Raw genomic sequence first — 27,028 nt, forward strand, 5'->3', positions numbered from 1 at the left:
AGTGAGGCTCAGGGCTAGAAGTGTGGTGGTGTATAACACCTGTGCAATATCTCTCCCCTCACAAGGCAGGGACCAATCAACTACACCCAAACCCCATCAGGCCCGGGGGAAATGAGTTTTAGTGTTGGTTTGTCACAAACCTTGTCCCAAATACCGAAGGACCTTGTCTCAAGCCAGCCTGAAAGAGTTGTATTGACACACACCTATCTGCTGTTGTCTCATTCTTGCACTCTTCTTTCAGGTGCTTCCTTGCCGTGGGAGAGGGTATCTCCAAGTCCTCATTCTCATGTACCTACAGGACTGCTTCCCAAGCATAGTTTATATTCAGTCTTCCCCGAACAAGAGTTACTCTGACATCTCCACACACATGCACAGAGGGATCTCTCTGAATGCCATTTGCATCATCTTTTGCTCTCCTGCTCCCAGGCAGACCAGGGCTCAGCCTGTTCAGGCATGTGCCACACCACACCTCTTCCCCATGGTCTGCCCAGAGTCTGTCCCCATTTCCTGCACCTTCCACTGTGCCAACACCAGCCACTTCTGGAGGACCAGAGCAACTGCTCAGGTGCAGCAAGGGCACGTGAATCATTTACTTCCTAGCCAGTCCTCTGTGCTGTGCTCCACCAGGAGTGGCACCGTGCTCTTGCTCCTGCTCCTTAAGCGGTGCTCAGAGGTACAGGGCAGGTTATAGATTTCTGTCTCTCTCTGACTTTTGGGCTCAGCAGCAGCACCTCTGCTTGTGAGGCTGCACAGGCAGGTGGCTTGCTGCTGTGCCCCTTCACTTCCTCTGCCATCCCTGATGCGTTAGAACTTCCTCCAAAGCCCGGGGGGTGGAGGGGAGCAGAGGGAGAAGGCAGAGGTCCGTGGGGTGGGAATAGCTCCAGGGTGCTGGTGATGAGCATGAAGGCAGCTGGCCAGCTCTGCAAGCGCAAGGCAGTCGGGAGCAGGGGGTGCAGGCTGGGAGGTGTCACTTGCATGACCTGGGGCCGGGGCCACCACCGAGCCGGGGGACAAACCGCCCTGGCCGGCTCCTGTCGGGCTCCCGGGTGGCATGGTCACAGCTCTGACACCGCTCCCAGCCCCACGCCGTGCTGCACATCCTCCTCAGGGACCTGGGCACGTCTCACCGGCACCTCTCTCGGCCCCGCAGTCCTCCCGGCTAGCTTAGCCCAGAGGGACCCCCGAAGGAGCCCTGTCCTGCTGCTGCCATCCCCCGCCCCAGCCCCGACGGCACTGCCCCTTCCTGCCCTGCCTGCCTCGCCCAGGGCTACGAGGTGCTGCTGGCCCCGGGCAGTCTTCTGGGCTGAGGAACGTGGCCTGCACCAGACCGAGCCAAAACCCTGGCCGTGCGATTCACCCCTGTCCTGGGAAGAGTGGTCCATATCCTGGCTGCCTGGGGGTAGCAGGGAACTCCAGAAAATACCAAGTGCGTGCTTGGACTGCATCAAAGGTATTTATTTTGATTGTCCCTTGGCTATAACTTTCATCGTTCTCCTTTGTTTTATAGCTGCTCAAGTTTACTTGCAGAATTAAGACAGATTTGGGGGGGAGGGGGAGGAAGGGGGTAGGAAGCCTTTGTTCTCCGGAGTGTGCTTGTCTTACTTTTGCATCATGTGGCCCGAGCGGCACACACACACATCCCCCCCGCCCCGACCGTATTTACTCTATCTCGAGTGAGTCCTTTGAAGGAGAGGGCAGAGTCGTCGTTAACCCCCTGCGTGCCTGCTGGGCCCTCCGCCGGCAGAGCCCGCCTGTGGCGGGGACGCAGCCGCTCCCGAATCCCAGAGCCACGGGTTTCTCTCTGACGGACGGCATCAGTCGTATGTTTGTCCTCCCCCCGAAAAAGCCCACAGCGGCCATCCCGTGGCGGTCTCCGCTCCGGCAGCACGCACGGGGAGCCAGCGGCGGTGGGCCTCTCGGAGAGAGCCCGGGGATACCCCCTTGATCACTAGCAGACCGGGCTGCTTACACGAGGCTGGAGATGCCTACAAACTCGAAACAGCTGCCGGGCTTTGCTCTGGCCTGACTGCTAAAATACGCCGATCTCCTTTTAATCTGTTTCATATTCACAAATTAAGCACTTAGCCTAGGTAATAAATCATGAGGCAGTTTACGAGGCTAGCAGGAGACAAACAAGTGGAAAGGGAAAACAATCGCCTAAAAGTAGATTCCGTATAACTGAAAATATAACTCGGAAATGTAACAAATGTAACTCGGAAAACCTGGTCCGCGCTCCCCGGGGCGGCGGCAGCAGTCCCCCGCGGTCCCGGCAGAGCCCCGCCGCTGGCGGGGGGGCGGCACCGGGACCGGCCGGGCCCGCACTTGTCGGCGCAGCGGGGCTCCGGTCGCACCGGGAACTCCGGCCTTTGTCTCCCCGGGTACCGTCCGCCCACACCGGCTCCACCTGGGAGAGACTCCCGCGGCAGTCGGCCTGGAAATAATGACTCGAGCTGGCGATAACCTTGTCTTGCACACACGCACACCGGCTCGTCTCCGGCTGGGGCGCGGGGGAGGAAAGTGATGATGGAAAATAATAAAGTGCGGGCTCGCCTCACGCCGAGGCGCTCGCAGGCGCCCGCGTATGATGTGGCACTGCCCGGTGTCCCCGGGGAAGGCAGCCCAGTGGTGCCAGGGGCTCCGGAGCCCACGCTCCTGGCCGCCGGACGCAGGGAGGGTAGCAGCTGTAAAGTAGCGCCCTGGCTGCCGGAGTTGTCCCCTGCGCCTCTTTCCGGGTGGAGGGGGGCACCGTGGCTGGCGAGGACACACGCCCCCCCAGGCCCCCGCGTGGGGACACGGTCACGGTCACCACCCGTGGGCGTCGCGGGGCCGGGGCTCCGGAGGGCAGGTCCCAGTCCCAGCCCCTCGACTCCTGCGGCGGGAAAGGGCAGCGGGGAGGCGGGCGAGCCTGCAGAAGTGCCGGCCGGGCGCTGGCAGCGGGGGGCCGGGGCACGGCCGCCCGCGGCGGCAGCCCGGGACTCCCCGGCGCTTTGCCCAGAGTCTTTTCCCGGGAGAGCCGCCAGCCACTCCGGGGCACGAAGCCGAAGTCCCCAAGACAAAAGATCCGACGCCAAGACCCCTTCTGGCAAAGTCGCAGCATGCCGAAAGTATTTCACCAGGGAGTTTTCCCCCTCCCCCGGCGGAGCTCCGCGCCGGGCCGAGCCGGGGCCGCCGCCAGTTGCGGGAGGGGGAGCGAGCAGGGGAGGGCGGCAGGGCTGCTGTGTGGGGGACGGTCGGGAACATCCCCCGGGAGAGGTGAGGGGGGAGTGGAGCCGTGATTTAAAGGAACTCCCGCGAAAGGGAGCGACACAGACCTGCGACCGTCCACCGAATCCAATCTGCCGAGCTGCGGGTGCGAAGAGGCGCTGTCAGGGGCTATTTATCTCTCGCCGGAGCGGCGGCTCCGGTCCCCGCATCGCCCGCCGGTAACAATGGCAGCGGCCGGCGGCTTTCCACGCGCCTGGGCGGCGGAATGGATGGCGGAAGATGCCGCCGCGCTCCGCTCACACGGGCTCGTTCATGCATCCCTCTTGGCCAGAGCCTCTCGCTACTGCCGCTCCGCCGAGAGCTCTGGCCCGCTCCCCCACCCCCCCTGCTCCTCCACCCACCCCTCACAGCCCGCCCTTCCCCAATTTTCCATTTTCAGGACTTTGGCACGGAGCCAGACATGTCAGGAGGGGATGAAACTTGACACAGAGATCTCAACCCAGAGCGATTTCCTCCTCCCCCCCCCCCCCCACCATTCCCACCTCCCTCAACCCCGTCCCCAGCCCCTAAGTTAACTTGAAGATAGTTTGGCCATATTTCAGTTTGAAAAGAAGGGGAAATTGCAGGTCACTGGTGCATGGTCGGGCCGGGTGCATTTTTTTAATTTAAAACGGTAGACATTCAGGCCTGAAAAGCATCTGCAAGCCCGTGCTCTTTAACTGCTCCTCCCGGCCGCGGCGCGGTTAACCCCTGTGTGCCTCGGCCGCCTGCCCAGCTTCGCCGGCGTCCCCTGCCCGGAGGGACTTCGGACCCGTTCGGGCAGCGAGCCCGGCGCGGAGCTGCGGAGGGCGGCCGGGCCGGCGGAGCAGAGCGCTTCGCCAGCCTTCTCCCCCCGCCCCCTTCGCCACCAAACGTCGGGGCCGGGTCGTACCCGCCGGCAGGATGAGGCCCCCGGCGCGGAAGAGCGGCCAAGCGACAAGGAGCTCTCTGGAGGGGTCCCCCCGCCGCTCCCCGCTCCCTCCGCCCACGTCTCCGCCCTCGGGCGGCCGAGGCAGCGCTCCCCGCGGTGCCCCCGCAGCGCCCGCGGGGCAGAACCGGGGCCCCAGGCGACAGGAGCGATGCTCGGCTGCTCCTTTCGCCCTCAGCCGGCCCCCTCGGCCCGGGACACACCGGAGGGCTTCCCTCGCCCCTGGCCAGCTGGGCATGCTGATAAGGGGGGGGCTGGAGGGTGGGGAGGGGGACGGACCCGGAATGAGGGAGGGAAAACTCCCAAAACGAAGAGAGCAGGGAGCGGAGCCCGAGCTAACTCCGGGGAGGATGCCTCAGCACTTTCTCTATTATGCATTTCCAGCACAAGGAAAGCTAATTCCTCCGCTGAGGGCCTCAATCAGGCATTTATTTGACACTCATGATGCATGAACGGCTAAACACTAGTCTAAGCGGAGGATCAGCCGCTAGTTTATAGCTCGCGAGGTTTTTTTTGATGCAGGTGAATTATGTTGATCTCTGAATGCCTCGTATTCCTGGTGGCTGCTGGGGGGGGGGGGGTGAGGGAGAAGGGGAGGAGAGAAAAAGAAAACAAGAAGGGGAATGTGGGGGAGATGAACTTCTTTAAGCTCCTCTACCGCACACCCGGGAAACATTTTGGCCGGGAGTTTTGGCTGCCACCCCTCCTCAAGGCCCTCTCCTGACCCCCAGGTTCCCCTGCTGATCCCACTTGCCCCTCCACGCTGCATGCTGGCCCGGCTGAGCCCCTCGGACACTGCGGCCGGGCCGGGCCGCTCTGCGGGGCCTCTCCACGCCGCGGCGGGGAAACGCTCCCCCGGGAAACGGAGAAGTAGCGTGGAGTGGGGAGCGTCACGGAGACAGCACGGAGGGGGGAGAAGAGGAGGAGGAGGGGAGAAACCATATGGAGCAGGAGGGAGGGAGGCGACACGCAATGAGCGAGCTGGGAGAGCGGGGGAAGCAGTGGGAAGCGGGGTGGCCGCTCCAGCCCAGGGCACTGGGGCGGGAGGGGGCGGCCCCCTAGGGGCCTGGGGGGGGGAGCTAGGGGACTCGGCAGAGCGTCGGCCAGGCCCTCGTGCCCTCCCTCCTTCCTCAGGGCTGCACTTTATCTCCAGCTCCCCCACACTCTCCCGGGCACTGCCCTTTATAATTTATTTTTAATTTTTCCCCTCCTGCTGGCCTCTTTCCAACTGTTGTTCCAGGGCCGAAAAAAAAATAACAATTAAGTAGGAGTCATGTCTTGTGACGTGCACAATCTCTTCTAACGCCTGAGTTCAATTTTACACAACATTTAATACAAATATTAAAAATCAATAAATCAGGGAGGTTGTTAATGAAATGTTACAGTGAGTGTGTGTCACCAGATAGGATTTTGGTGGGAAACATGTCTGATTTAGCAAAAGCTGAATGCAGTTGTATTATTTATCCTTCTGCTAAAAACAAAAGATAAAGGTGTTCATTAAATCATATCAAATCGAATTAAACTCTATTGGCGGGTCCCTCCAGCAGAACAGAAGTATGAAAAATAGGGGATGGAAAATGAATCTCAATGCATCTCTTGACAACGGAACAGGAATCGGAACGCATTAAAAATAAATCAGAGCGCTGCTGTAGGTCACAACAGAAGGATTCGACTGTGGTGGAATAATGGGACGAGAGACAGAAAGGCAGAGACTACCCTGCAGGTACACCCTGGCACTAGAAGGGAAAGCCAGATTTTTTAAACGATAGGTCACACCGGGTCTGTAAGAAACAGTCTTTACCCCATTCACGCTGCTTCCTCATGTCCCCTTCCCTTGGCTGTCGGGACTGCAGTGCTCCCCAGCTCCTCGGCATGCTGTCAGCTCAGTATTTTGCAGGCTGGTGGCTCTGCCTGTCGCCCCCCGCCCCGGCCCGTTGCACCTCTCCCTTTCCTCCACCCTGGCCGGTCCCCGCTCTCCCTGCCGTGCTTTAGCCCGGCCTATCGCACTATTCAGCTATTCCCCGTGACCCGCCTCAGCCCTTGCAGGAGTCCTTGGGAGCCGTCTGCAGAGCGATCTGCCCAAAACTGGCAGCTGCCCGGGCGGCGAGGAGCGGGAGCGCCGCTGACAGTGGCCGCCGCCCTGCCCGGCGCCCGTCCCGGTCGCAGCCCCCGTTGTCTCCAGAGGAGAGGAGTGGCGTGGGGTGACGGCACCGGGGGGGATTCTCCCTCTGCCGTGTTGTGGCTGAGAGATGATGGTGGCCTTGTAGCATCCCTGGGAGCCCAGGCCGCGGCTCCGTGGGAACTCGAGGGGCGCGGTTCGCTCCCGTTCTTCCTGCCGGCGTACCGAGGCCCCAGCTCGGGCCAGTGCTACGCTGGGAACCATGGCAGCGGCAAGAGGTCGTCCCCTGCAACAGCCAAGCCGGGAAAGAAAGGTCTGTGACCGCCGGGGCTAGTGTTGCCGGCCTCTTCTGGAGCTCTCGTCCAGCTTCCCCATGCTTGGACTTCGCTCCCGGCTCTCCTGACACAGCTCCTTTCGTCCTCCTCTGCTGTGGGCAGGCAGAGTACCTTCCTCACCCCGAGAGCGTTGAGGCTTTTCTGGCCCTGTTAGCAACTGGATGCAAAAGTGATGTCCCCTCCGAGCCCTCCGCGAGCAGAGGGGCTGCACAAGCCCTGCTCAGGCGGGGACTGCCTCTCCCCCCGTGTGGGCCTGCAGAAGCCGACGCTGCAGAAAGGCTTGGGAAGAGCGATCGGAGGAGCCGACCCCCCCCCACCCGCCCCCTGCCCGGGATCGTTCCTCGGGGAAGACGTGAAGGCCACTCGGGGGGCAGTGTCACTGGAGAAGCTGCGGAATCAGCTCTGCCCTGCCGCCTGCAGAGCCGGCAGTGAGCGAGGCGGCGGCGGGAGGCAGCGGGGAGGCTGATGCGCGGCAGCCGAGAGTGCTCGGCACCGAGCCCGGAACGCGCCGCGAGAGCGGGAGCGCGGCGCCCCCGCGGTGCGGCCAGCGGGGCCGACACGGCCGAGCCCCGACGGTGGAGGGAGCGGGAACCCCCCGGGCATGCCTACAAACCCGCCGGCGGACGCCGTGTTGCCGTTTCACGATCGGGAGGCTTCGCTCCCGCTCCCTCCACCTCTCCCTTCCTGCCTCCCCGGGGCCGACCGTGCCGCGCAGCAGCGGTTAGGCGTGCAGCACCGCCGGAACGCGATAAACAAGAGTGGCCATCTGCCCTCCGCCCGCTGCCAGCCCGCCGGCACTGCGCCTGGCAGCGCACGGGGGGTGCCTGCCCCGGCCCCGCTCCTGTCCCGGGGCCGCGGGAAGCCGCCGCGCCGCGGGGGCGAGGTGAGGGGTCAGGGGCCCGGAGATGCTCTCCGCGACCGCTCCGTACGGGGCTGCTCGCTCGCCCCGCGGGCCGTGCCGCGGGCTCATCTCGCCGGGAGCGCAACTTCTGCTCCGACCTGAAGTTGCAGCTCCTCTGTTTGTTTATTTCCCCGGCCGCGGTGGCCGGCTGCCAAGCACGCCGACCTTGCCTATTAAAAACCCATTTCTCTTGCCCTGCGCGGAGCAGCAGTTTGCTCGCCGCGCTCTGTTTTTTCGTTAAAATAAAGCGGTGCAAAGTCTGCTCGGGGGTGCCGGGGGAGGCTGGTAATGGGGGGGGTGGGGGTGGTGGTGGAGCTCTGCCCGCTTCACGCGTCCCTCCCGGGGCCACCGCGGTCTCCGGGGCGCCTCCCTGAGCAGCCCACGCCGGCCGCCGCCGTACGCCGGGATCGCGGCGGGGCGGGGTGACCGCCCCGACTCCCCGGCCAAGCCATTTCCTGCCCTCCGGAGCCGCGGCCCCTCGCCGGCGGCCAAGCAGTAGCTGGGTCTGGCTAGGGGACGGCGGGCATCGGGGCTGGGCGGAGAGGTTGGAAAAATCAACACGCGGCGGCGGAGGGCAGCGGCTGATCCCATTAGCCTCGTCAAGCCGGAGCGGCTGACCAGAACAGCGGGGTCACCGCTGCCAGGGGCGCCCCGGGGCGCCGAACGGAGCGGCGGGAGGGCGATGCTGGGTTCCTCCCCTCCTTCCCTCCGTGTCCCTCGGGGTCCCCACGCCCTTATCGGCCGAGACAGCCGAGGAGGCCCGCGGAGGAGTCGTTGCTGCGTACCCACCTCCGGGGGCAGGACCCAACAGCTTTGTGCCGCTGGGCTCAAGGGGCCTTTTCTCCTCACTACTTTGTTCGGTGGCGGCACTGCCCGACCCGGCCGGGCCCCGGCTCGCAGCTCCCTCACCCTTGGCACTACCCCTGTGCTCAGAGCCTCCTCCAATACCCGAGGACGGCCTCTCTTCTCCTCTAGGACGATCTAGAAGTCGTCCAAAGCAAGTCGGTTTTAGAGCAGATACAACAATAAAGTATATTGAAATAAGTCTGCGGTTGGTGAGTTTCCAGCGATACTTAATGGCACTCGCGGTAAACAGTCCCTCTCTGTGCGAGCGGGGAAAATCATCCAGACACAAGCACATTCCACCCTCTTTAGGGCTCCCTGGCTGTTATTATAGTTATTGCATTACTCTGGTGTAAGCCTTTTGTAACTAAGCTTCTATAAAGCCCCGCTTACAAGCACCCTGATTAGAATTTTCCTTGCCAGTAACCAAAGGCCACCCGCTTTCCAGTGCTATACAGAGGGAGCCGTCAACAGCCACCCCTCTGAATGTACGCTTTGTTCCTGGCAACAAGGAAACGAGTGGGCTTCTATTGGGGAGAATGCAACCCTTCTTTTAAATATCACACAGCGAGAGCTGATGGGGTACTGGGCTTCGGAGAGGCTGCGATGGAGGGAGAGAGACACGGCGGGGTCACGGGAGCGCGGAGTGGCCGAGCCCTAATGCTACCCATGAAGCGGCTGCCACTCAGCCGACGGCCGGAGGATCATCTGGCTGATCCCGGCTCAGGGGCGGGCGGGGACGGAGCCAGGGCCCGGAGGGAGAAGAAAAGGAGAACGCCGGATAATGGTTTCCCAGCAGCACACTCAGCTCCGCACCCTGCACCAGCTCCCCAAGCAAGCAAGGGGAGAGCAGCGCCTCGCAGGCCTGTGTCGACCCCAGTGCAGGGAACGGTGGGGTTGTCTCTCACAGCGATGACCTTCCTAGGAGCTCACCCAGCACACCCAGCATCCCCATCCCAAACCCGTCCACCCGTCCCACCGCCCCTCCAAGGATGCTTGATGCCCTGGGAAAGTAAACGCTGAGCGAGTGCAGGACATCGCCATTTCTGCACACACGGCTTAGCTGCCGGGCACCCCCATTTCCAGGGGAGAAGAATCCCCCGGTGGCAAGGAAGGAGCCCGGCTCACCCGGGGCTCTCCCTGCGTGCAGCTGCGACCCTACGGCCGCGCCGGGAAGCGAGCGGGAGGTGAGCGGGCAGCCGGCCTCCTCCGGAGGGCTCCGCAGCCAGCCCAGCTATTGTGAGCGCCCCAGAGCTCGTCTCGCCGGGTGTAAGCGATTAACTGCGGTGTGTCCAACACGTATGCTAGTGACATTACTAAGGAGGTGAGAGCTTGGCGTTCACAGGGCCGAGATGCTGGGCTTTCGCTTTCGTTCAGGATGTGTGTAACACAGAGTCTTTTCTCAGCTCGTCTGATTTTTAACTTCCTCTAAAGCTCTCTCCCTCTCTTTTATTTCCTTTGCTCGGAGAGCAGCAATGAGAGACCGAGAGGAAACACGCTGCTGCTGTGCAAAATGTGGACCATGTGTGGGAACTATTTACTCAGAGTGCAACTGCAGGCACCAGGCGAGGGGCTGGCAGAACCGGGGGGCGGTGGAGAGCGAGGCTACGTCTCTCTCGCGCTTCCCCCCCCCCGCCTTGTCTTCCCTAAAGCCAAACCACGTCGCTGTGTGTGTGTAACGGTGCGTTTTACTGACTTCTCGCTGAGCTTGTGTTGAGGTGCGTTTTTTGGTTGTTTTTGGTGGTTTTTTTTTCAGTCCAAGGCTTTCACGGTCTGCTTTTGTTGCTTCACCCACCTCAAGCCTCAAGCAAAGGGTTAAATCTTTGGAGCCCTGCAAGGAACAAGAGTTAAAAAAAAAAAAAAAAAACGAATAAAAAAAAGAAAGAAAAAGGCGGGGGGGTTGGGGAAGGAGTAAGACCGTGAAGAAGCGGGCAGAGAGGGCTGCACGATCCCCTGATCGTCCTTTCGACTGCTGAAGAATAATAAAAATAATTAATAATAATCCTTAGCCTTTTTTTTTTTCCTATTTGGCTGTACCAGGAAGTGCCTCTGGCCTTGAAACTCCCTATTACTTCTCTTTCCCCAACCCCCGTCCTTTCTTTGGGAAGTGTGAAGAAAAAGGTCTGCAGCTGACAAATATTATCCATCCTTTTCATCGATCGGAGCATATACAGATGTGATAGCTTGATGTACGCTGCAAACCGGCTGATCCATCGCTTTCTCCCTCTCTGGCTGGCTCTGGTTCGGCCTCCTCCTCCTCCCCCTTTGTTCTTCCCCCCCCCCCCCCCCCCCCCCCGCCTTTCCCTCTCTTTAAATAGATTTCAAGGCGCTGCCTGTTGGAGAGCAGCTCTCCAGAGAGAGCGAGCTATTGCTTTCCTGCCGATAGCCTCCCCCCTTCTCCAGTTTCCAAACAGAAAACAATCCCCGGCCCGAGGAACCTGTGCTGGGCCTGGCGGAAGGAGTTAAAGTAGCAGCGAAGGGCGAGATAAGGAGGCAGCTCGCTGCACCATCGCTTTCGAGTCCTGTGTTAAAAAAAAAGAAAAAAAGAAAAAAAAAGGGAAAAAAAAAGAAAAAATTAAACTAAATTTAAAAAATTAAAATAAATAATAAACAAATAAAAATACAGTTCGTGGCTCCCTGTCCTGCACTATCACGAGGAGAAGAGGCAGTTTATCCCGGGGCATTACTCGACCTGGTCCTGGCGGAGGTGCCCCGAGCCCCGGCCTGACCGACACGGCACGGCTCGGAGCTGGGACGCGGCTGGCGGCGCGAAGCGAAAGGGTTAAGCCTCCCCTCCACCGCCCTCCTCTCTCGCCAGAGAATAAGCGTTCGCACGAAGCGTTTCTGAGGAGGCAGGCTGCGAGCAGGCCTTTCGTAGGGGATCCATGGCTACCTCGGTGCTTGTCACCGAAATGCTGACCCTCTCCTTGTGCCTTGTGCTGCCAGTGCGGGCCGCTACCAGGCACTTGCAATCAGTTTTTCGAAAGGTTAGCCAAGGTCCCTGGCCCTCGCAGACGGGAGGCATTACGAAACTGCCTTTGTATCTGCAGGAACTTACATAAAAAACAGGCGAGAAGGAGGAGAGGGAGACAGAGCAGCTCTCTCCAGGCAGGGAGCGAGCCCGGGCGGCGGGCTGGGGGCTCTCCCTGGGAGGATGTGGGGACCCCCAGGTACAGCTCTCTCCGCCAGGGAACTGCGCCGCCCGGCAGGCAGCTCGCCCGCGGAGGAGCCGGGTAGCCCTCTTCGCCAGCCCCCCCGACCTGCCCGGTGCTCGTCCGGTGCCGGGGAGAACCAGCCGGCGGCGGGGCTGCCGCGGCGAAAACGGAGTGGGAGGAGGGAAAAGTGCTATCCGGAGAGCTGTTGTGACAGATGCTAAGCTTTGCCCTACGCGTGCTGGTGAGAGAAGGAGTTAAAAGCAAGCTGCTTTTTCGATCGAGCTGCTTCCCCGAGCGTCGGAAGGAGCGGCTTGCTAGAAAGCCGTCCATCAGCAACCAGTCCAACCTGCCCGTGATAATATGCGATCAACACCAAATCACCCCCGCTAGGCACGATCCATCATCGCTACGATGCAATGGGCCCTTGTATGGATGTGTCTACACGGGGGGCGGGCGGGGAGAGAAGGGGAGGGAGCGGAAAAGAGAGAGGGAGAGCGTGTGTGGATGTGTGTGCGAGGGGGGGACCGCATCATTCACCGGAATGGGAATCGCCGCCTCCCCCGGTTCTCGGCGAACGGAGCTGCCCGAGCCAGCGAAGCCGAAACTTGCTGGGCCGGGGCTGTGCGCGGAGCCTGGCACACGGCCCCGCCGCCGCCTCCGACTGACATCAGCCTCCCCTCCCCCTCCTCGCTCTTCCTGGGCAAGCTTGACTGGCGTAAAATTAATAATTAATAGGGTGAAATTGATTAAAGGGCTGGGCGCGAGATGGGGGCGCTCGGAGAGCCCTTCCCCTACCCGGGCGCTCCGCATCCGCCTCCCCGCCGGCAGCGGCCCGGGAGCGGGGACTGGCCGCCGCCGGCGAGCCAGGGGAGCTCCGGGGCAGCTCAGCCCGAGCAGGAAGGAAAAGGGCGGCGGGGACCGGGGAGGAGGAGGAAGGCGGCGGCTGCAGCAGCCAACCCCGCTGGGTGGCTGGCTGTAACCGAGATCGGCCGCACGGGCAGCGGCGGCGGCAGGCGGTGGCTGGCCCGGGGCTGGCTCGGCTCAGCGCAGCTGGGTGTGTGTGTGCGTGCGTGAGTGTGTGTGTGTGTACAAAGCCGGGTCCCGGGAGCTGCCCGAGGGCGGTGCTCGGCAGCACAAGGCCAAACCCCCCGGGCCCCCCCGCTTCTCCCCCACCGTGATCAGTCTCTGCCACGGAGGGAGTGGGGAACCGCAGGGGACGCGGCCGGGCCAACGCACGCCTCAGCCTCCAGCCCTGCGGAGGTGGGAAAGGGTTAAACGTTGGAGGGAGACGGGGAGGAGGACGGGGGATGGGGAGCGAGGGAAGGGGGGCCGCCGAGCACAGCGCTGAGCGCAGGGAAACCACAGCGCACCTGGGCTCGGCTCGGGAGCCGGAACGAGCCGCCGCCTCCTCCTCCCTCTTTCCCTCCCTCCCGCCCTTCCTCCAGCTCGGTGCCTGCTTGGCCCATATCGCGGCTCTATCTCTGCAGCAGCGGGAGCTCAGCTCCTCTGTTTCTATCAGCTGCTCCCTCTAACCCCAGTGACCCAGATAAGAGCGGCGGCCTCCCCCCACACCCCCGCCCGCAAGCTCGCCGGGGGCCCCGGTCCTGCTTCTCACCGGCCCCCCCGACCCCCGCGCCGCCTCCCGCTGCCTCCCTGCGGGGCCGTCCCCGGCCGGCCGCCTCAGCCCCAGCGGGCTCCTCCCGGCCCCGTGGCTCCGGCCCCGACCTCCGCGGGAGGCAGCAAACCTGGCCCTGCGCCCGCCCCCTCGCTGGGCTCTTTGCCTCCCGGCTGGGGCGGCGCTGCTCCCCGGTGCCCCTCTCGGACAGCTTGGGGTTATTGTTTGCCTGCGCTGCGTCAGCCCGCCGTCAAAATAATAATTAAAAGCAAAACAAACACCCCGATCCGGTCTTTCCTGGACACGCGGGTCGGAGCCACCGCAGCCCAAGTGTTGTTATTCCCGGGCTGGAAATAGCCCTGGCTCCGCCCTGGACAATCGCCTGTCAGAGGCCTCTTCTCTCCCCTCCCTGGAGGCCCTTCCCTGCCCTGCTTTATTTACTTTTGAAGTGTCTGGATTGATGGAGAACTGCGAACGGCACTTTCTTCCCCCGGCTCCCTCCTGCACCAGGGCTCCGCCGGAGCCTCTTACCGCACCCGGCGCTCCGCGCCAGCATGACCCAAGATAACCCGGCCCCGGAGAGGCCAGGGCGATCGGGGGAGGGCGCTTAACCAAACCAAACAGGTCGATCCGTCGTCCCCAGCCGAGGCCACGGAAGCCCAGGGCGGTAGTGGGGGGTATCGGTAGCCCAGGGGGTATGGGGGCACCCCTCGCAGCAGTTCCCGGACGGGCGGGGGCAGCCGCCGTCCCGGAGTAGCCTGTCCGCCCAGCCCGCCCGCCGGGGAGGGAGGGCGGAAGGGAGATCGCGGCAGGGCCCGTAACGACACAAGGGATAAACACCAAAGTTATCACCAGCCGTGACCAAAATAAATGCCTGTGATAAAAAAGCACTGACAGGATGATCCATTACGCGGGTGTCACTGCCTACAACGAGGTTCAATCAGATACGCCGGTTGCCGTGGACAACGGGGGAAGCGGCGGTACCGGGCTGACGACTTTTCTGGAGAGGCGGGTGGTGGTTGCCATCAGGGAGGTGACACGGAGCGATCTGCATGAGGGTGGCCCGGCATCGCGGGAAGGGACAGACCGCATCTTCCGCGGCCGCTGCTCGCCTTGCGGCCCCTCCGCTCGTCCGGGAGGCAGCCCCGAACCACCGGCACATCCTTAGGGAGAGGAACGTCTTCCCTTACAGGCGGCCCCGCGGATGTGCACATCCCCCCCATCTGGGATGCGGTCGGGTCCCTGCCTGGTTCGTGCCCCCCTCGCCGCCGCTGTTGCGTGGCCAGGAGCGCGGCATGGCGCCCCACGTCCCTCCCGCAGCCCCGCGGTGGAAATCAATGAACGTTTGTTCCGTGCGGCGCGACCGTCTTGCGAGCGGTGCCCTGTTATTAGTGGGGAAAGGGGGAGAGAAGAAAGGCTCTCTGCGGACTCCTGCGCACGTCCTCGCTTCGGTGGAACTGCTCGCAGGTGCCGGAGCGGGGGCAAGGGGGGCCGGGCTGGCTGTCAGCGCCGCCGGGAAGAGCCGTACCCCGGAGCGTGGGGCTAATCTCATGGCAGGCCAGCTCGGCAGTACGCCGCGGCCCCGGGCGCTGCGATTAATGAAGGCTCAGAGGCAGTGGGGATGGGCTAAGGGCCAGTCTTCCTTATGCTACATTCCTCTGGATCGGGCCGAGCCGGAACTTGCCCCATACAGGGGACGGGGAATGGAAATAAGGTCCTCCGGGCGTGGGGACCAGCCCTTCCCTCCCGGCCCTCCGCATGAGCGAGCAGCCTTTGGGAACGGCCGTGCCCCAGGTGGGGCATACCAGGGAACAAGAGACGATGCCTCTCCACGCCCGCGGGAGGAGCGATGCCAGGGCCCTCCCCGCCGGTGCCACGGTGCGTGACACGCCAGCCCCGTGTCTCTCCGGGGTGAGAAACTTCCTGGCTGTTAGCGACGGGTGGCTGCGCCGCTGCTACGCATCTTTCGGTCCCGAGATTCCCCCCCATCCACCGTAAATGCATCCCCCCCGCCCCCGCCGCCCCCTTCCCGTCGCCCCCTTCCCGTCACGATTTAATGCTTTTCATGTTCTTCGGCAACTGCGTTTCCGCAGAGAAACCCCGGCGCGCTCGCAGCTCGGCTGCTCAGCTGTATTGTGGCGAGCTCAGGCACAGCCGGAGTGAATCCATTACGCCTCGATCCTACAATACAGGTTTATGCGGATACCCTCTGATTTACATTTAAAACAGTGCACGGGCATTGTCTGCTAGCCTGAAAAAAAAAAAAAAAAACCAACACAGCCCCGTAACTTCAAATGACCTTCAAAGCAATGCAATTAACTCTCGTAATTATCAGTACACGCCTTTTAGAAAAAGACACAGGTGCTCGCCTCGGTAGTGTTCCACCTGGTTAAGCAGCCTCGTCCTACCAGGGAATGCCCCCCTCTCCCCCCCCCCCCCCCGCTTTGGAGTCCCCAAATCTGGGACTCACTCCGCCGTTCCTACATGTCGAAACCTCCCTTCGCCCTCCCTTCCCCCGCCCGCCGCCTGGGCTGAGGGACAGCTTGCTCAGCGCGGCGAGGCTTTGTCACACCGCCACACACACACCACCACCACGTCGCTGGCTGGTGCCGGCGGCGGGCGGCGTGGTCGCTTTCCCGGCTCCCACAAAGCGCTACCCTCCCGCCGGCCCCCGGACCGTAGGCCACGCAGAGCCGAAATTTAGGTTAATAGGATGGGCTTTGATCCGTGGTCCCCTTCGCCCGCCCCTCACCCCGAACGACATCGATCCGCTGCATTTACTCCCGCGCCGATCGGCCCCCGGCGCTCCCGCAGTCACTCTCTGAGCGACCGGAGAGAATAAATAAACACTCCCGAAATACCCAGCCGGTGCTGGCCCCGGTCCTGCCTGCCACGGCCCCGCGCACGAGTGGCAGAGCCCCGGCGGCTGAATGTGCAGTGTCATGATGGCTCCTACGGCCCGCGGGCGGTCCCGAGGGCGATACCGGGAGCGGCGGGGACAGGGGCAGCTCCGGAGGGGGCTGCCGGTCCCGCAGGAATCGCCACCCCCCCTCCCCTTCGCCCCTCTTTTGCACACACGCACACACAAAATAAATAAATAACGAGGCGGCTGGAGCCATCTGGGGTTGGATGGCTTCTCATCTCATTACAGAGCATTAGGAGAAACAGGCAAATATACAGCTATTAAAATTAATCGCCTCGCGCTGTCAGCTGAACATAATGGAAATTATTTATAGGCTGCCTACGATGCCTTTCTCGTCACGGAGGCTTGGTGCGGAGAGACGCACTCGCGGCTCCCAGCACAGAGAGGCGTACGGGCCGTGCGGGGGTCGCCGGGCTCGACTCGGCCCCGACCAGCGAAGTTTGGGAGGTCAGGGCGGGGAAGAAGAAGAGAAAGGGAAAGGGAAAGGAAAAGGAAAAGCAAGCGGCAGAGGCGCTGCGCTGAGCGAGTTAGGGTGGCTTGTTTTCAGGTGGTTGCAGAGGAGAGGTGGAGACGCCAAAGGGCAAACCGAGGTGCTGGGGGGCTCCCCAGGCTGCTCTAGCGGAGCGTGCCCGAGGCGGTGCGGGGCAGGGTCCGGGGCAGTGGGAGAGCTATTCCAGAAGGAAATCTCCTCTGCAAACAGCGCATAGTGCTTAGCAGGCACCGTGCGATGCGGCGAGGGCACGCCGCGGGAGGGGGCGATGCGCTTCCCGAGCGATCTGCCTGCAGATCTCTGCTACCAGAGGAAATGTTAATTGTCAGCCCTTCCGCTTCAGCCTCTGGAGCGGGCTCTTGGAGCTGTTTGCTTATGCTCCCGGGCAGATGGGGGTCTCTTCCGCTCCGGGAAAAAACCCTAAACCCAATCGACTACGCTGAGGAGAGCCGGTCTGTTTTTCCGACCGAGCAAGAAAATGTATTTGGGAAGCAAGGGGAAACGCTGTCCGTGCATTTCCCCGCTCCGTCCGGGGTCGTTTTGGCCCAAGACAGCCGGGGCGAACAGCCTCCTCCCCCCGCAGCTGTGGGGCTCATCGCGGTGCTGTGTCCATGAGAGGATGGAGAGCCTCTACAGGGGCCGGAGGAGGCAAAGTACGGCGGCCACGGGCAGTGGAAGCCGCTGGGGCAGCCCCGGTGTCACCTGCAGGGTCGGAGGGAAGGTGCGAGAAAGGCCGAGTGAGAGGCTGGAAGCGCATCTTCGCCAGGCTTGAGAGGTTAATAAATACACCCGTCCCCTCTTCCCAGCCCGCCTGAGGCTAAGACTCACAGCTCAGCGGGTAATTGACAGTCTCAATCCAAAATTGAAACATGTGTTAACAACAACGCCACGCATCCTAGGAGCTACCCGGGAGATCGCCACCTCACGGTCTTTATATATTATTTGAATCCACCGGAGGAAAGTGTCACGAGATTTTCAGAGCACGTTTCACCCCTACCTGTAAATCAACTCTTATCACTGTTGGCTGCTCAGACAGAGCCAGCCTCTGCTCTATAGCGCAGGAGAAGAAGAGTCATTGCTCCCTCGCAGCGCGGCTTCCGTGCCGCCTCCATGCGGAGCCCGCCGGCCCCCCCCGTCCCTCCGGCTGAGCCCAGCGGCGGGGAGCGCCGGCCAGCCCGTGTCCGGGAGCGGGCGAGGACGAGCGGATCCGAGACCCGGACACGGCCGGGGCTATGCGGCTACTCGGCGTTCTCTCTCCCCTCTCTGTCAGAGCAAGCAGGACCGGTGTCTGCGTCCCACCCTCCCTCCAACCCTTTCGGGCGGGAGTCACACCACCGCAAGCGGGAACAGGCGCCCGTACTGGTGCAGCATCTTTCCCAGGCAGTTGCCCGTGTTTCTGGGATCCAGCGGAGCAGATTTCCGCGCTCAACTGAGGGCCTTGCTCTCGTCAGCGCTTCAACAGCCACAGCGGGGTTGCCTACTCCCTGTGCTGTAAGTAAGCTGGGAATTCCCTCCCTCCGAGACCCCTCTAAGGGCCTATGCTGTCCGTGGCAGGAGGGATCGGGCCGGGGCGGGAAAAGGCAAACTTGTGCCGAAGTGGTTGGACGTGCAGAGGCAGGACCCGACTGGCAGGGCTCCCCGGGAAGGGCAGGTCTCTAGGGCCTCCCACCGCCAGTTCCATCCCTTCCACCCGCCGTTGCCATCGTTCCCTTTTCACACGGGCAGCCCGTGTGAGGATGAGCGTCCTCCTCCGGGGAGGCGGCAGCAGCTCCCGCTGCCCCTGTGGCCCGGGCCCGCTCACGAAAGCCGGTGCCTGCGAGCTCTGCGCGGAGGTCACGACCAGCGGAACAGGCAGATGGAAAATCCCAGTTCCTGCCGCACATAAACAAGGTGGAGACGGGCAGAACGGCCCTCGGTGCTGAGCGGGAGGGGAGGGGCGTGGGGTCCCTCCTCCATGGCCCGCTGCCCGCCCAGCCACGGCTCTTGCCCCGGGAGCTCCCTCCTCCGGCGGGCGCCGGCCGCGCTGCGCTGCGCGGAGGCGGATGGGCCCGGGGGCTCCGTCCGGCGAAGGGACGGGACCGCCGGTGGCAAATAGACTCCGCGGGCGCTCCCGGCCGTGGGGGCCGCCCGGGCAGGGCGCAGGCAGGGCGCCAGCACGACAGCGAAGTAGTTTCTGCCCGGCTTCCTCGGCCTCGCAGCGCGTCCGCCCCCTGAGCGGCTCGGCAGCTCTCGCCCACGCGTGCACTCACACGGTCGCACGCTGAGTCACACGGGCACGCCGCCTCTCGCACACCGTGTCACGCATACGCTCCGTGTGGCACACACGGTGCCGCTTCTCGATCGCGCCGTGTCACGCACACGTTCCGTGTCACACTCACGTTCCGTGTCACACGCGCATTTATTCCCACGCACACTCGATGGCCCTCTCGCACGGGCACTGCGCCCTCCGGGGGAAGCACGGCAGCTCTCCCACATTCGCTGCATCTCTCAGCTGGGACATACGCTGAGGACCTCTCACGTTCCCATTCTCACACCTGGGCTGTCACACAGCCACACACACTCACGCTGACCCGCACACGCACAAGCGCAGGGTTTCCCACGCAGGCACACGCGCGCCGCCTCCCCCGCAGCGCCTCCCGCTCCCCACGCACATCGTCTCGCAGGCACTCGCCGCCTCAGAATTCCACACACACGGAGCCGCCCGCCGTCCCCGGCTGCTCTCGGGGCACGTCACCACCCGCACACGCCCGACCCCCCCCGCCTCCCCGGGGCACACACACAGGGAGCGGTCCCAGCGCCGCGCCCGGGCGGCCGCGTGTGTGCGCTTGCGGGAAACCCGAGGACCTTCCCTGCGGCCTCTTTGGCAGCGCTCCGCCGCCACCGCCGGGCCAGCTGCGCGGCCCCGGTCCGGAACAGCTTGTGTTTGTTCCCACCAGACGGCCGGGCGGGCGGGGGGAGGAAGGGTCAGCAGGTCCCGCACCGCGCAGCCCGGGGCTCCGCTCCCCGCAGTGCCCCCCGCCCTGGGCCGCGGCGTAGCCTCCACCTGCTGCCGGGCATCCCCAGACCGGGGAAACCCCCACTCCTCCCCAAACTTCGCTGCCACGCTTTATACACCCGTCCCCCATTCTCCGTCCCGGGCTGATGCTGAGGCTGCGGCCCGGCCCCCGGGGGGGCGGCCCCGGCGGAGGCAGCGCCGTGCGCTCGGCGGCTGCGATGTGAGTGCTGCCAGAGCCAGCCGGGGAAAGGCCAACGGCGCCCGAGGCTCGGGCAGAGGTAGCGGCTGATCTCTTGGCAGATCCAAGAGCGATTTGGCCGCCACAGCCGGGAGGCCGGCCCGGATTATTCATCATGGGCGGACGAACACAATCCCTCCCCCCTCCCCCTATCCCCGTCAGCCCTGGATATTTTGTCCCGGCCGCACAAACAATATTCAACTTGTATCCTCTTCCTTGGAGGCACCGGGAAGCCGGCGGCTGCCAGGAACAGGCTCCCGTGCAGCGCGCGGCAGCGGGATCCTGTTTCCCTCGCAGCCGGCGGAGAGCGGCGGTCCCGCGGGAAGCGGGCGCTTTCCGCCCCCGCCCGGCGCACGGCCGCGGCCCCCGGGCCCTGCCAGGCGTCCCCTGCGGGGCTTGGCCACTGCCCGGCTCCGGCCCGCGGGCGGGGGCCCCCGGCGTGCGGCCGCTGCTTTGCAAACCCACGATCGCAGCCCGAGGAGGGCGGCGCAGCGCTGGCAGCCGGCGCTGCCTGCCCGTGCCAAGCCGCGGGCACAGCGGGGCTCGGCGGCCCCGAGAGCTCCGCTCGCCAGCCAAAGCCGAAATGAAAGCCAGCTCCGCAAACGCCCCCGGGATTTGCCTGGCGCCGCTTTCCCCTTTTTTTTCCCCGCAACCTCTCTCCAGTGGGAGCCGCCAGCGGCGTGGGGGGGGGTCTCGGGGAGCCGAGGTGTCCCTGGGCTCCCCTGTCGATCCCGGTCGCCGAGCGGACTCAGGGCCCAGCCCAGCTTCCTTCGCCCTCTGTTGGAAACCTCCACGCGGTGCGTGGCCGTGGGGCCTGCCAGGTCCCCCACACCCCCCTAAATCCGACCGAGGGGACGCAGGAAACGTCGCCTTCGCGCTCAGCAGCGAGCAGCGGGGGCGGCACAGCCCGATCGGGGCCCGGAGGCCTCCTTTCCTTTCCTTTCCTCGTTCTTCCTCTTTTTCTTCCTTTCCCTTCCCTCTCAGTTCCCTTTCCCCTTCCTTTCCTTGGCCTCCTCCCAGGGGGCCATCCCGAGAGCGCACTCAGCCAAGTGCATCGCGCTCTTAAATCAAGCCTGGATATTTAAAGCTTAACTCCTAGTTTATTTTCGTCCAAGACCAAAGGCGCTCGCTACTTATTCGGGAAGCTATTTAAATACCTCCCCCGACCTCCCCTCGGGGTTATGAACGTTTGCTGCTGGAGAATTTCACAAAGGTATTTGGTACCGTCGCCCCGGCTCACCAGGACGCACGGCAGGAGCCGGGGAGCATTGCCGAGGGCGAGGGGGGATGTGTTTTGAAGGGAGAAGACCTCCTTTCAGCCAGGGAATCGCGGTACTTCACACTCACTTCGTGGTTTATTACTACGGGAGGAATCTGTTTATAGTCAAACCGTATTACCTTGGGCCGTATCGATTTTCCAGCAGTACTCCCCACCGATTTAATTGTTTTTAGGAATGTCAATTGCAGCTCTCATGTTCCCTGAATTCATCAGTGTTCAAATGATAAACCTCATCATCGCTCTAAATCATACGGCAATCTGCTCGTTACCGCTGCCGGCCCGCCCCCCGCGCCCCCAGCCCCGCACACCGACCGTCAGTGTCTCAAACTTCGCCAGAACCGCAGCACCGCGTTCCCGCCTCTGTCTCCCTTTTACAGCCCCTCCACTCCATCTTTTAAGTTTTACTGTCTTAAAATGAATGCACTGAAGAAATACACCCCTAAATTAGTCACGGTTCCCGGTTTTGGGTTCTACAGCTAAAAATCCCCATCGCAGCGCAGAGCAGACAAAACCAGAGGGGAAAAAACCCCAGCAACCAGCCAACCAAAAAAAAAAGAAAAAAAAAAGGCACAACCCACACAGAGAAGTCATCGTGTCTTTAAAAAATAATTAGGAAGAAAAACAAGCTGAAACTGCGGACAAGGGGCTGGAAACTCCACGCTGGTGCTGCTCGTGGCTGCGCTAATCCCTGAAGGCGGGAGCAGATGGAACCCTTGCACAGTGCCCTGCCCTCTGCGTCCGCGCCCGGCCCCCCGCACACGCGTGGGCAGCTGCGGGGGATCTCGCTAGGCTCCGAGCGGCTCCGCGGCTGCCCAAGGGACCCCGGAGGGTGTGGAGGGGCAGGCGCAGTGACTCCCCTGCGGCAGGGACGGGGGTCCGAGGGTCAGTGCGGGGATATTCCCGGGAGGGCGAGCGCAGCCCGCGGTACCGGCGGGAGACGAGTGTGGCGGGCAGTCCCCTCGGGAGGGCACGGCCGTGGCTGAGCGCCGCTCAGCGCAGCTATTTCGGCAGCTTTTCCGGCTGCTGCGGCTGCTCGGGAACCACTTTTCCCCGTCACAAACATGCCCTGCGGGCAAGCTCAGCTCCCACGGCGGTTTCCCTCCGTGGCAACCTTTACGCGGGCTCTCGGCCCGCTGGTTCCCAGAATTATAGAGCGAAGTGCTTTACGGAAAGCAGATTAATCTGCTCTGCAAAGCCAGGCACTATCGCTTGGGGCGGCTGCGGTAAGGGGAGGGGGGGCGGTTTTTGCACGGGTGGGAAATGAGGTGGGAGATGGCAGGCCGGCGGCGAACCCCTACACTGCTCGCAGTTAGAGGGATGGCATAGCGGGGCGATCCGCGGGAAGGAGGCGGCTTCTCCCCGCGCCGAGTTTGGGACGTTTAAGGCTCCGGCAGCGTCCGCCCTGGAGGCAAGAGTTACCCTACAAAGTCAGGTCGGACATCCCCCCCAGACTAATCAGTGAGGGCCGTTTCCCCCCTCGAAGGTTCAGCGCAGCGAGGGGATCCAAGCACAATAAAACATCACTCGCGCTGGCGCCGGGAGAAAGCCAAGGCGCTGACCCTTCGCTCCGCTCAGAAGCCCCCAGGGCAGGACTTGATGCCGCGTCTGCCATCCCCTTTGCACGGCACTCCCCCGCTCCTCCTTCGCGGGGATAACGGCGGGGAAAGCCCCGCTCCCGGCTGAGCGCAGCCGTGGCCGCAGGGAGGGCTCCGAACCGAGCCGGGAGCGCGCTGAGCTCCGCGGAGCGCCGGGCGCGGGCACCGCGGTGCGCAGGGACCGCTCATCCCGCTCCCCGTCGGGCCCGCAGAGCTGCGGCCGGGGAAAGTCGTGCGGCGGGCATCCATCACCTTCCTGTGCCGTCTCCCGCGGGCAGCCCTCGGCTGCTGTTTATTTTGTTATCAAATCAATTAAGCTGCCGCTCTCGTATAGAACGGGGGCGGGAGGGGAAGGAGGAGGAGGGGGTTTGGAGTAAAACTGTGGCCACTCCTTTGGCATCGTCTCACCAAAGCAAAGAGCTCCTCCTGTTGGAGAAATGATTTTCTGCCGGATGGGAGACCCTCACAACACGCGAGGGATTTCATTACTTTGAGTAACATTTCTTTATGCTATATTATGCCATTATTTTATTTTATTTTATTTTATTTTATTTTATTTTATTTTATTTTATTTTATTTTATTTTATTTTATTTTATTTTATTTTATTTTATTTTATTTTATTTTATTTTATTTTATTTTAATCAGTCAACTGCTCTTCTGTGTTCTACTTCTCTGTTGCTGTCATGTCTAGCCACTAGTGCCTGGTAAAACACTAACTTCAAAACAGTGGAGCCTTCCTGTGCCGTGCATAATGATCCAGCCCTTGTAATACCAACACAATATTTGGCACCTTGTGAGTAGCATTGAGGAGACATAGAATTTTTTGTCTTGATCCAAAGTCTCACAGAAATCTGTCCCAGTCTCTGGCTTGCTGGAAAGATTTACCTTGGTTCCTAGAGGCCATCAAACCAGCTCTCCTGCAGGGCAATTTCTAATCCGGGCTCTACTAAGTTCATGTCCATGATTATATTTAAAGTTTTTTTAAACTTATGGTTTCTGTTAAATGAGATAAGTTGAACTGGGGACCCAGTATAATTACAACTGGTATATTTTGGGGAATCCCTGGCAGAAAAAGCCAAGCATTTGATGAGCAAGGAGATTCTCCCAGAGCCTTGTGATTTGCTGAGAATCATTCTCTGAGGGCGGTGTCTGGCTGGAAGCATCGATTTGGCTGCCAGAGGAGAGCACCTGGCCAGCCCATCCTGCAAAGCACAGGACTGCTGGGCTTCAGCAGGGCTTTTGCTCTCTCTGTCTGAAAAAAGCTCTGCTCTTTGCCACTCCAGTTGCCGACCATTCAAGACTGTACCCTACTAAATGGTGATATATCATATTTGCTTCTTTATAGCAGGGCAAAGAGGATCCAGATCTCCCCAGTCGCAGAATGCTCCGTTCCAAACCTACCCCTGTTTAGTTTAAAACCAACTACAACACTCATTGCAGATACTGACACCGGGAGCAAAATGGTGCTCCTGCTCCCCCCTGTGTTGTAAGAACTCTAAAGACAAAGCCCAGTGCACTGGATAGGTACCTCATGGGAGGCACTTTCAGAAAAAGCCACTGATTATAAAGGCCTTCATTTCTGGGCACTCAGCTACAGCTTGTGTAGAAAAGTGGGTGCTTTTGCAATCAGCAGCTATTTAGAAAAATTCCAGCTTAATTCTGGTCAGCCAAGAATGGATAAAAATGCTAAAACATGCACGTGCAGTAATGTTGGAAGATGGTGAAAACTGTGAGCAGAGGGTGCACTTCAAGATATTTTCTACTGTTTCTGCACTGTGAGATTATTCATTTTAGAATAATTTACTTGACTACATTTGCTAAATGCACTTGAGCTCTGTTTTTTAACCAATGACTGCACTCTCAGGCCATCTGCTCCTCCTACCCAATGCTGCAGCAGTCCAGACCTTCATGAGATTATAGGGCCAGGTCCTGGCCAACACAGAAGTGCACTCTCATTCACAGTGGGAGAATGAAGCCAACAGTTGTGATCTCAATGTGTCAACAAAACAACAATTTTGGGAGAAGGACAGCTTATTGTTTTGTTATGTTTTAGTGGTTACTCATCACCACTTTCATCCTATCTCAGAATTTACTGAAAAGAGAAAAAAAAAAGAGTGTCTTACCTATACCAGGCACTTCCAAATCCATAGGAATAATCAATGAATTTGATTATTGTAGCCCTCAGCTATCTGTGAGCATGATTTCACCTTCTCCATGTTACATCAGCCACATCCACCACCCACAACCCACACACCTCCTCCCTCCGTCCCCACGCAAGCTGCATAACTGTAAACTCAAACTGTGCAGAGTGGTTTGCAGGAGGAGAAATTGTGTGGTGCCTTGAGAAGCAGCAGGAATTCAGGGTGTATGGTCTCAGCAGCTGGTGGGAGGGAGCTATGTGAGATGGCACAAACGTTTTTTGTTTGTTTGTAAGTGGAAATCCATTGTAGGAGAGTTGAGGGTTTGGAGAAGTTCTCCCCTACTCCCTGTGCTGGTGTGAGTTAGGTGGTGCACTGAGGAAATATGCTGCTGAATTTTCTTTTCTTGGCAGGAGAGGTTTGTGTGCTGGGTTCAGGTTAAAGGTTTCAAGTGGGAAGGGAGAGAGGAAGCCTGTGGGTTCTAGAAGTTGGTGGGGTGACACGCCGAAGGTGAAACTGTGGTTAAGGGCTTCAAACCCCAAGTGAAGCCTTGGCCAGAGACTTCATGGCTTTCTAATGTTTTTGTTGGTGGGATGTGCCACCAGCAACTTTATTGGATTTTAAACAATATTTTTGGTTTGGTGGGATTTCTGTGCAAACATTGACAGATGGCATGGGTAGCTCATGTATTTTCATCTCTGTTCCTCCCCTAGTGTCTTGCAAAGCCCTAAATCTTCACATACCACCTTTCTTTCTGCATGACCTCTTTACTGGACTCCCCTTCTCTCTCTCCTTTTCCAGACTATGTCCTGGATTAATTCTATATTCTGCTAGAGCCCAGATTAACTCTTTTCTTCTGTTTTCTGACTCTTTGGTCAGCTCTTTCACTGCTTGTTTATACAGAATCACTGGAGAGTTGATATATTATGGGCACAGAGAAAAAAATAAAGGCAGTGAGGGAGAAGAGAAAGGGGATATGTGTGGGACAGTAAGGAGGGCAGCATGAGAAGAGGTGGTAAAGATATTGAAGTGTAGGTGGGGGCTTGTCTGTAATGTTCTCTGTCGGTTTGCAGGACTGACAAGCTCCAAGGGGGAGGGAGAGGTGAGAAAACTGGCTCTGTATTTAATCTGGACCCAAGCAGGGAGAAACAGAGGAACTGTGAGCTGACAAAGCCTGGGCAGCCCCTCTACCCTGAACAGCTTTCATGTAAGCTCTCCCTCCCCTTCCATGCTGCCCCACACAATCCCATTGCTGCAGCTGCCTGCATCCCTCTGCCTGCCCGCTGAGATTCCCATGCAGATGAACTGTATTCCAGGGAGAGACTGAGGGAGCAGGACCAGGGCTGGGCTCCTGGAGGGGTAAAAGCCCAGCAGCCCTTAACCCCAGCCCCTTGCTCTTGCCTCAGCTCTGTGGGGCAGTCAGGGCTGGCACACACCAGCACAAAGGTGCAGCTTCTTTGGCATGGGCTGAGAGCAGGAGAGTAGAAGGTGACGTGGGTGAGACTTCTGCAAGGACAGCTGCAAGTGCTGCTGACCTGGTGCAGAAGCTCAGGGCCCAGAGCCAGGCTTAGGCCATTCCTCCTCTCCTGCAGAGGCACTGGAGCACTTGGGGCTTAGTGGGGCTTAAGCACTTACACCCAGTGCTGTCACTTGCTCGTCACATCATGTGCACAGCACGTGTATCCCACACATCTCACTCTCCTGCTACCTTGAAAATCCACCTCCGTAGTTTCTATTATCAGGTGAGCAGTGCAAGAGGTGGAAGGCTTTTAAACTCACTTTACTGGCAAACCCAAGCACTCCTTTTGGCTAAACTCAGCATAATTTGGACCTGCCAGCCAGGGCAGGAGGAATGATTTGTGGTGCCTGAAATTCCCTGGGTACAAAACAACAGAAACCTTGAGGTGCCATCACATCTTCCATCTGTAAAGTCTGGTATTTACAATTATTTAGAAGTAAATGAGAAAGAAAATGAACATAATTTAGAAATTAGTTGATATGCCAGAAAAGAATGTTAAGCCCTCTGTGCCTTATGCAAGATCTAGTCTCTAAAACCTGGAGATTAAACTCAGCCAGGGAAGTTTGATACAGAGGGATTTGATTCCTCTTTTGGCTGCAAATTCCAGACTGGCTTTAACTGTGACCTTAGCACTAACATCCCCCCTTTTACTCGATTGAGCACAGTTTATTTTAGTGGGATGCAAACCAGCTTCCCCTAGTATGAATCCCT

At 60.5% G+C, this 27,028-nt stretch overlaps 1 protein-coding gene and 2 long non-coding RNA genes across 3 annotated transcripts in view; 1 reads left to right on the forward strand and 2 right to left on the reverse strand.

Moving 5' to 3' along the window:
- The window catches only part of BCOR (BCL6 corepressor), an 82,110-nt gene extending 78,558 nt beyond the window's left edge, over nucleotides 1–3,552 (reverse strand). Inside the window, exon 1 of the mRNA XM_059839980.1 lies at nucleotides 3,312–3,552. The gene's annotated coding sequence lies outside the window, so the exon portion shown is untranslated. The remainder of the gene's footprint in view (nucleotides 1–3,311) is intronic.
- LOC132324031 (uncharacterized) overlaps nucleotides 1,083–27,028 on the forward strand; it is a 49,741-nt gene continuing 23,795 nt past the window's right edge. The window contains exon 1 of the long non-coding RNA XR_009485497.1: nucleotides 1,083–1,450. This is a non-coding gene — a long non-coding RNA (uncharacterized LOC132324031). The remainder of the gene's footprint in view (nucleotides 1,451–27,028) is intronic.
- Nucleotides 9,780–13,117, reverse strand: LOC132324029 (uncharacterized). The gene is made up of 3 exons (XR_009485496.1): nucleotides 12,062–13,117; nucleotides 10,808–10,891; nucleotides 9,780–10,200 (listed from the first exon to the last, which is right to left on the reverse strand). It is a non-coding gene; the product is annotated as an uncharacterized LOC132324029 (long non-coding RNA).

This window comes from Haemorhous mexicanus, chromosome 2, assembly GCF_027477595.1.
Source record: "Haemorhous mexicanus isolate bHaeMex1 chromosome 2, bHaeMex1.pri, whole genome shotgun sequence".
Lineage (NCBI taxonomy): Eukaryota > Metazoa > Chordata > Aves > Passeriformes > Fringillidae > Haemorhous > Haemorhous mexicanus.